Source organism: Phoenix dactylifera, chromosome 4 (genome assembly GCF_051530095.1).
Source record: "Phoenix dactylifera cultivar Ajwa chromosome 4, Ajwa_hap1_PhDact_Kaust_v1.1, whole genome shotgun sequence".
Lineage (NCBI taxonomy): Eukaryota > Viridiplantae > Streptophyta > Magnoliopsida > Arecales > Arecaceae > Phoenix > Phoenix dactylifera.
In genome coordinates this window covers 3,305,920-3,316,241 of record NC_143193.1, presented here as the reverse complement: position 1 = coordinate 3,316,241, position 10,322 = coordinate 3,305,920, and positions in this window count along the sequence as shown.

Below are 10,322 nucleotides of genomic sequence, written 5' to 3'. Positions count from 1 at the left end.
GTCCAGCTTGTCGATGAGTACATTCGACAAGCGCTCGGCCCCCTCGGTGGTGGTGTGCATGTCACGACCTATCTCCTTTCGCATCTGTCGAGTGGAGCTCGTGACCTCACTCATGCTGTGGAACTGGGCCTGGACCAAACTCCGGACATTGTAGATCTCTTTTCGTACATGAGCCGTCATGTCAGTCACGGCTGTCAAGGAAGGGACCAACTGAGAAGATACGGGTGCAGGAGTGGGAGCAGGCACCGCACCTCGGAGCTCCCGAAGCAGCTCATCCCTCACCTCTCTGACTATCTCCTGTCGCAGCTCCCGGAGCTGCTCAGGATCAATCCGGACCGCCATAGAGGGTGGTGCCGAGGAGGAAGGTCCGGCGGAGGTGGTAGGAGCAGGAGGAGTGGATGGAAGGTCTGGATGGTCTGGAAGGTCTGGGTAGTCTGAATCGGGCTCAGGACTGGGTGAAGGTCTAGTGGTCTGAGCGGTGAGGGTAGACTTCCTAACCCATACCCCCTCTCTCTTCCGAAACCCCATCCTGTGCATGGTCCCCGTACACAAGCGATCTGTCCATCGCAATGCACGAGAGGGTTCCCTCTTAGGAATGGAAATCTCGTACTCCCTAAAGAGAAGAGTAAAAATCATGCCGTATGGGAGGTTGAGCCTAGGTCTATCTAGGGGCTCACACATATACCTATAGATGAGTTTGGGGAAGTTGACCGGGGTGTCCTGAAGAATGTAAGACATAATAGCTAGGTCCCTCTCATTTACAAAATCAAATCTTCCTGTCTTAGGAAAGATGGACCTGGACAGAATACTCAAAAGGATTCTCACTTCAATAGGAAGTGAGCTAGCAGATACCTCGTCTAGGGGGGACTGAGGTGGATGCCCTAAGACGACCGTAAGGGCCTCAACTCTATCCTCAGGGTGTGCGGGAGCCACCCCTACTAATGGAAGGTGGAGGATGTGGGCAATGAGATCCTCCGTGACACGCACAGGGACACCTACTACTGTGCCCTCGATACCTCCATCTCCCCGATGGACGGTACTATAAAACTCTTGAACAAGGCCAGGGTAAGTGGGAAGGTCCAAAGTGAGGAAGTACTCTAGGCCCTGGGCTCTAAGCCTATCACCTATGGTGAACCCTTCCCGGGAGAGATAGTCAAAGTCGACATACCTCCCGGTGGTGACGGCTTTCCCGGCCAACGGCCTTGCGGGAACCGCCCTAGGCGGGGAACGAGCCGGAGGTGGTTCCCTCGCGGGATCGTGCCGCGCCTTGGAGCGCCGCTCGGGACCGGCCTCGGGACGGGACCTCTTCCTAACCACGGTCTTACGAGGCATCTTGACCTAAACGGGAAGAAACACCTAAAGGACGGAGAAAGGTCGACGGAGGAGACTCGGGACGGACAGGAGACGACCTAGGAATGGACGAAAACCCTAAGAACCGGTGAAAAAATCGACCGAACAGAGGTTGGAGACGATCGGGGACGACCTAGGAGTCGGCTCTAGGGCTTTTTGAACAGTGGCGGCTTGAAAGAAAAGTGTTTGCGAAACGACAAACCTAGGGTTAAAAAGTCGGATCCCGACTGCGAGTCGACTCCCCTGAGTCGCGAGTCGACTCGACCTCGAGTCGACTCCAGAATATGCGCGAGTCGACTCTCCTTATGCGCCTGTAGACTTCGAGTCGACTCCCGACAATGTGCGAGTCGACTCCCCCTCAGCTGCCATCTTTGCGAGTCGACTCCCGCAAATGCGCGAGTCGACTCCCCCTTAGGAGCCGGCTCTGAAACTTACTCGAGTCGTCTCTAACTTTGGCACGCACCTAAAACTCATGCTATAATCATGCCAAATGAGGGAAAATCACCTAATTATGATCTGATTTGATGATCATTGAAAAGAAACTCTATTTTAACCACATTGTAATCATCAAAATCTATTATTCTAGTGAAAACCACCACTAGGATGGATCAATCACTCCTAATCCCCTCCTAAGCACACTAAACCTCTCTTCACTTAGGGGTTTTGTAAAAATATCTGCTAATTGATTATCAGTACAAACAAATTGGAGTGTCACATCACCATTCAATACATGATCTCTTATGAAGTGATGTCTTATCTCAATGTGTTTAGTTCTTGAATGTTGAATTGGATTTTTAGTTAGATTTATGGCACTTGTATTATCACAATTAATGGGAATTTTATCTTGTTTAATGCCATAATCTTCTAATTGTTGTTTAATCCACAAGATTTGAGCACAACAACTCCCGGCTGCCACATATTCAGCTTCAGCAGTGGATAATGCAACCGAGTTTTGTTTCTTGCTAAACCATGAGATAAGGTTTTCTCCTAGAAATTGACAAGACCCGCTGGTACTTTTTCTATCAAGCTTACATCCAGCGAAGTCTGAATCTGTGTATCCTATTAAGTTTAGGCTAGATTCTTTAGAGTACCATAGCCCTATGTTCTTAGTTCCTATTAAGTATTTAAAAATTCTCTTAACTGCAGCTAGGTGTGATTCTTTAGGATTAGCCTGATATCTAGCACACATGCACACACTAAACATAATATCAGGTCTACTTGCAGTAAGATACAGTAAAGATCCTATCATACCTCTATAAAGTTTTTGATCTACAGATTTACCTGATTCATCTTGATCTAATTTGCATGATGAGCTCATGGGAGTGCTGATTGACTTGTTTCCCTCCATATCAAACTTCTTGAGCATCTCCTTGATATATTTTGCTTGATTGATGAAGATTCCTCCTTCAGATTGTTTGATTTGTAGCCCTAGGAAGTAGTTCAGCTCTCCCATCATGCTCATCTCAAACTCACTCTGCATCAAATCAGCAAACTCTTCGCAGAGGCGATTGTTAGTAGCACCGAAAATGATATCATCAACATAAATCTGTACTAATAACATATCTTTGTTTTGCTTTTTCAGAAATAATGTTGTGTCTACATTTTCCCTAGAGAATTCATGTTCTAATAGGAATTTACTAAGTCTCTCATACCATGCTCTAGGTGCTTGTTTTAATCCATAAAGTGCTTTGTTCAGTTTATACACATGATTAGGGTATTGATGATTTTCAAAACCAGGAGGTTGTTCTACATACACTTCCTCATTAATATACCCATTTAAAAATGCACTTTTTACATCCATTTGAAATAGTTTGAAATCCTTAGAGCATGCATATGCTAATAATAGTCTAATAGCCTCAAGTCTAGCTACGGGAGCAAAGGTTTCATCAAAATCTATGCCTTCTTCTTGATTATAACCCTTTGCCACTAGTCTAGCCTTATTCCTTATAACAATTCCATTTTCATCTAGCTTATTTATATATATCCATTTTGTACCTATAATTGGATATTCAGAAGGCCTCTCTACTAGATCCCACACTTTGTTTCTAGTAAATTGGTTTAGTTCTTCTTGCATTGCATTTATCCAATTTACATCATTTTCGGCTTCTTCTATATGTTTGGGCTCAAAGTGTGAAACAAAAGCTAAATGGTTATTCAAATTTCTAAGTGAAGCTCTAGTCCTAACCGGTTGAGATGGATTATCTAGAATGAGTTCCTTAGGATGCCCGTGAGCATACCTCCAAGCTTTTGTTAGCCCATGATCCACAATAGGCTCTTGGCTTGATGATGCTTCTTCAATCAATTTTTGATTATCATCTTGTAATCCCATCTCATCTATCTTTTCTTCAAGTATTTCAACATCATCATCAAAATTAACCTTCTTACTAGATGAGATGTCACTAGAGTCATCAAAAACAACATGTATAGATTCTTCTATAACTAGGGTTCTTTTATTAAAGACTCTATAGGCTTTACTAGTTGTAGAATAACCTAAGAATATTCCTTCATCAGATTTAGGATCAAATTTTTCTAGATTATCTTTCCCATTATTATGTACAAAACACCTACATCCAAAGGCATGAAAGTAATTAACTTTTGGTTTTCTGTTTTTCCAAAGTTCATAAGGTGTTTTCTTTATAATGGGTCTTAATAAAACTCTATTTAATATGTGACAACAGGTATTAATGGCTTCTCCCCAAAAGTACTTAGGGAGGTTACTTTCACATAACATAGTCCTAGCCATTTCCTCTAGTGTTCTATTCTTCCTTTCCACAACTCCATTTTGTTGTGGTGTCCTAGGTGCAGAAAAATTATGGGTTATCCCCTTTTTACTACAAAATTCGGTAAAAATGATTGATTTTTACTAGAAAAATTATAGTCACTTCTAATGGCTATGACTGAAGACTCTCTAGCATTTGTTACTTCCTTATGGAACTTCTTAAACATAGAAAATGCTTGATCCTTATGCGCTAGAAACATGACCCATGTGTACCTAGAGTAATCATCTACTATAACTAGACCATATTTATTTCCACCTAGGCTTGTTGTTCTAGTTGGACCAAATAGGTCCATGTGTAGTAATTCTAGAGGCCTAGAAGTAGAGACACATTTTATGGATTTAAAAGAGTTCCTAGATTGTTTGCCAAATTGACATGCTTCACATATTTTGTTCTTTTCAAATTTTAATTTTGGCAAACCTATCACGGAGTCTCTTTTAACTAGTTTAGTTATTGTGTCCATGCTTGCATGACCTAACTTACGGTGCCATAACCAACTAGCATCATTATCTTTAGTTTCATTTACAACTAGACATTGGTTATGTTTTGCAAGATCTTCTAGGTCTACAACATATACATTTCCACGTCTAATTCCTTTAAAAACTAAACTATTATCATTAGGATTTGTTATAATGCATAGTGATGGTTTAAACATAACATCATATCCTTTATCACATAATTGACTAATGCTTAACAAGTTATGCTTAAGACCATCAACATATCTAACATTATCTATAAAAGTAGAAGGGGTGATTTGAACTTTACCAATACCAATGATGTGACCTTGGTTGTTGTCTCCAAAAGTCACAGCACCTTCCTTCTTAGCTTCAAGGGTGAAAAATTGATCTTTATCACCCGTCATGTGCCTTGAGCAGCCACTATCCAAATACCAGCAGTTTTTGTTGACCTTGGCTGCAAGACACTCCTACACAAACAAATCATGTCATCTTAGGTACCCAAGTTTTCTTGGATCCTTCATGGTTAGTCAAGTTGGTTCCTTTTGGAACCCATACCCTTTTAACTTTTCTTTTAGTTATACTTTTCCTAAAATTATACACATTTGCTTTATGACCTACTGTACCACGGCAAAAGCAAGTTATTTTCTTAGTTTTAGTTTCTCCAGCTTTAACAAAGAAGTTACTAAGAAGTTTTTGTTTATTTCTTGGTTTATACCCTAAACCCGCTTTATTAAATACGGCTCGTTGACTATTTAGTATCATGTTTAATTTTTCAGAGCTATATGTAAATTTTTCAACTAAGGGTTTGTATTTGTTAAGTTCTTTAGTTAGTGTTTGATTTTCAGCTTTTAGATCATTAAGTTCTTTTGTTTATATTTTTTAAGTTCTGAAAATTCCTTAGTTAGTTTTTCATTATCTTTAGTTAAGGTGTTAGTCTTTTGAGTTAAAAGTTGGTTGCTTGTTTTAAGTTCTATATTTTCTTTGGTGATTAAATCCTTATCCTTAACTAATTTATCGTATTTATGTAGGTGTGATTGATTAGCTATTTTTAGTTCTTTATTCTTAAGATTTATAGCCTTATATTCTACCATTAATTCATTAAAAGCATCATAAAGTTCATCAAAAGAAAAATCAAGATGCGTATCGGAAGTTACCTCGTTTTCGTTGGCCACGAAGCAGAAATTGGCCTTCTCTTCTTGTTCATCATCTGATGAGGAGGATGATGAGTCGGAGTCGGATAGTGTAGTGACAAGAGCCTTCTTCTTCTTGTACTTACTCCCCTTCTTCAGTAAGGGGCACTCTGCTCTTATGTGACCCGGCTTCTTGCACTCGTAACATCCTATCCCCTCATTTTCCCTTTCCTTACCCTTATCCTTTCGATAGGAATTTGAGGGGCCTCTCCTTTGATGATACGCCTTCTTGTGGTTGATGAATTTCTTGAACTTACGCACAAGAAGCGCCTCACCATCATCTTCCTCATGTTCTTCTTCTTCACTGCTGCTACTGCAAGATAAGTCTTTGTTAGATGAAGTAGATTTTAAAGCTATTACCTTTTTCTTATGGGAGAACTCTTCCTCGTTGTGTTGTTTCATGGTGAGCTCGTGCGTCATAAGGGATCCAAGAAGCTCCTCAAGTGGTAACTTGTTCAAGTCCTTGGCTTCTTGGATTGCCGTCACTTTAGCTTCCCACGACCTTGGTAGACACCGAAGGATTTTCCTGACAAGCTCACTGTTAGTATAGTTCTTGCCAAGGCTTTTTAGGCCATTGACAATATCAGTAAACCTAGTGAACATGCATGTGATTGTTTCATTTGAATCCATTTTAAATAGTTCATATTTATGAACCAAGATGTTTATTTTGGATTCCTTGACTTGATTCGTGCCCTCATGGGTCACTTCAAGTCTGTCCCAAATTTCTTTTGCAGAATTGCAAGTTGAAACCCTATTGAATTCATTTCTATCTAAGGCACAATAGAGTACATTCATAGCTTTGGAATTAAGTTGTGCCTTCCTCATGTCATGTTCATCCCAATCCGTTTCTAGTTTGGGTACCTTGACACCCTCTACATATATGGATGGGATGTATGGCCCATTTACTACAATAGTCCCCATCTCATAGTCTTGGGCTTGGATGAATATTCTCATCCTAGCCTTCCAATATGAGTAGTCAGACCCATTAAAGAATGGGGGTCTTTGGGTGGACTGACCCTCAATGTGGGAAGATCCAAATGGGGTTGTCATTTCGATCTTTTACTCTTGGGTGGAAGAGTTTAGGCTCTGATACCACTTGTTGCCCAGATAGACAACTCAAGAGGGGGGGTGAATTGGGTTTTAAAATTAATTTAGATATTTAAAACGTTATGGATGATTAATTAAAAACTATTGCAAGTTATTTAATTAATCCTAAGTGCTGTGAGTGATGTGAGAGTAAGAAGAAAAGAGCCAATCAATCACAAACACAAGGTTTTATAGTGGTTCGGAGCTAACCCTTGCTCCTACGTCCACTCCCCAAGTCTCACTTGGGAATTTCACTATAACCCCCTTGGATTACAGCCGGTTGTTTTGCAAGCTCACAACCAAACTTGTTGTTTTACGAGCTCACAACGAACTCGGTCGGTTTTCCCAGGCTCACCGACTAGAACCAACCCCGATTGTTTTCCCGGGCTCACAATCAAACCCTTACATACGTTGGTTTTTAACTTGGCTCACCAACCAACCTTAGTCCCCTTGATTCAATCCCCCGATTGAACCAAGTAAATACAAGTTATAGAAAGAAAGGAAAATAAGCTTCTCAAAAGCAGATGTAAAACAATATAATCAAAAGAGGAGTTTAGAAGCCCTCAAACGCTTTTAAGCTGAAGTAGAGGAATGGCTTCTTGAACTCCGGTCTCCTCTCGAATGAGTAGTCGACTTGAATGCAGGAGAAGGAGGCTTTAATTGCTGGGAAGATGTAGTTGGTTGCAGTAAATGCTGATCTTCCCCTTTTTCGTTGAAGAGCACGTTGCAGAGCTTGAAAGCTTGAATGCTTGGAGTGGAATAGTTGTTCTCTGCCTTGCTACAGTCTTCTGTGGCTATTTAAGCCAACCCCCACGGAAACTAGCCGTTACACTGCTTTTTCTGTCCATTCTGCACACTCTGCGCAGCCTGACAATATGACCGTTGGTGGGTTGGAGTCGACTCGCGCGATCAGGAGTCGACTCGGCTGTAGCGGGAGTCGACTCAAGCTTTTCCGGAGTCGACTCGGCAACTGTTCCAAATTTGAATTAAAGTTGCCGTCACGACTGGGGGTCGATTCGTCTTGACCCGGAGTCGACTCGCCAACTTCTGGAGCTGACCTGGCAATTTTGGAGTCGGCTCATCCACAGAAGTCCGTGGATCCAATTTTGAATTTTGTCCACTCGAGTCGACTCGACTGTCCTTGGAGTCGACTCGAATCTCAGAGCCCGAACTCCCGATCCTCTGTCTTTTGGCTCATCCAGTCTTGGAGTCGACTCGAACTTCCTTGGAGTCGACTCGGCTCTCAGTTTCCGAAAGTTGGTCTTCTGCCTTTTGACGTGAAGCTTGTCTTGGAGTCGACTCGAGCTGTCTGGGAGTCGACTCGAATCTCAGAGGCAGTAACATGGTTTTCTGTCTGTCGATGGTCGCGGAGTCTCGGAGTCGACTCGTGCAATGCGGGAGTCGACTCGAATCTCAGAGTCCCAAAAATGCTCTCTGACTTTTTCCTTGTGTTCCGCTGAGAGTCGACTCATGCTTTCTTTGGAGTCGACCTGCCAACCATCGGAGTCGACTCGCGTTCCACTGGAGTCGACTCGAATCTCAGACCCGAAAAAACTGCTCTCTGACTTTTCTTTGTGTACCTCTTGGAGTCGACTCTTACTACCCTGGAGTCGACTCGTTGAACATTGGAGTTTTCTCGCGCACTTCAGGAGTCGACTCGTTGACAGGTTCTGAGATGAGGCTTTCTGTTCTTCTTTCTGTTCTCAGTCGGAGTCGACTCGTACTAATCTGGAGTCGACTCGAGCTCGTGCCAGTGAACTTGATACGCTTGGAGTCGACTCGTGATACTCGGGAGTCGACTCGAGTCTCAGACTTTGGTTCAGCAGACTTCTTAACTTATCCAAAATACTATGAACCAAATCTAGAGACACTTGGACAGGATTTTCACTGAAACACTCAATTGAATTCATTAGTAATCACAAGATATACTCAAATGCTTTGAGCTCATCAAAATCAAATGGGGTTTTAATCAATCACTCCACAGCCCTTAAATCAGCTGGCACGTATAATGTCACTCAATATTTAAACTACATTGCTTTTTTCCTTTTTTTTGTACCATTGTTGGTGTAAGCAGAGATTTGTTCCAAAATTATATAATGCTGGCCATTGTATAAAGAGCTACACTCGCTCGCTCCAACGGAAAAAATGATTTTCATGGGATTTTTTTTTTTTTTTTTGAGGATGGATTTTGATAAAATTACCCCATTATAATTTGGGTATGATAAGTTTCAAACATAGAAACAACTTTTTGCATGCAGACATAGGCTAGTGTACATCCACCTCTCCTCTATTCACACTTTTATTATTATTAGCTTTTTCCTATTATTTCTAAGACTACCCTCTCCGCTCTCTATGTGAACTGAAGTAAGGTATGGCGCTCTCTCTTTCGGCTAAGATGAGCTTTTGACATTATTTTAGTATAAATACATCTAAAAAAATTAAAATGTAACATATCGAATAATCAGCCACAAAAAAGCTACCCAATCTGCAATTCCGTTCACCTCTTGATAGTTTGTCTCGTTTGCAAAAAAATATGCTCCCTCTTTCCAAGCTCCAAATGTCCTAAAGTAGAGGATAAGTGCCCACCCCCAACACATCTCTAGATCCAACCAATCATCATAGTAGAGCTGGTTCATCCTCAACCAGGATAGCTCCTTCAAATGCAAGCGTAGGACTTTGTAGGCCATGCTGCTTCAAAAAGAGCGGACAGTGTTCATTCTCAAATATCAATTTTCCAGGTTCAGGTTCCATTTTCCAATGTCTAGATAGTTCCATATGCCTAATGCAGATGAATAGGGCATCTACCAAAACATTTTAAGCCAGTAAATTGCAGCTGCCCCAACATCTCTTTAATTTCTCTTCCATGTAGAACCACCATCTATTGGAGGCACATTTTTTTTTTTTTTTGAGAACATATTGGAAGCACTTGATTGCCTATGATTCCAATTGCATCTAATTAGAACTTCAGAGAAACAGAAAATGCTCTTTCACATTGCAGCCTTTTGCTTGCCATCATGCAGCTGCCGGGTTTTCCAGCAACCTGTGATTAATCTGCAAGTGTGTAAAATCCCCCTAGCAGACCATCACAACTAGAAAATATCAACCCTCAAGTCTAAAACACCTCTCTAATACTGCTTTAAAATGTTCTAAACAAGAGAAGACCAACCAAAGGCTCAAGTAGACTGACTGCAGTGCTCACCTGCGCCAACTTCCAACAAATAGAATGACAATTTTGTTTTATGCAGGCAGGGCAGGTGGGGCAAAGTGCAGCTGATGTGGGGTTAACAGCCTTGAATTACTCACCCCAGCATCCCCTACCATGGATCTTAGCTTCATGAGAACTGACCGAACTGGAATTTGCCTCTAACTTATTCATAAGCATAAAAGAAAGGTTCAATAATGTGTGACTCTTGAACATGGCAGTTGGTGCCAGTCTTGAATCTGAACCTGAAGAGGCAATT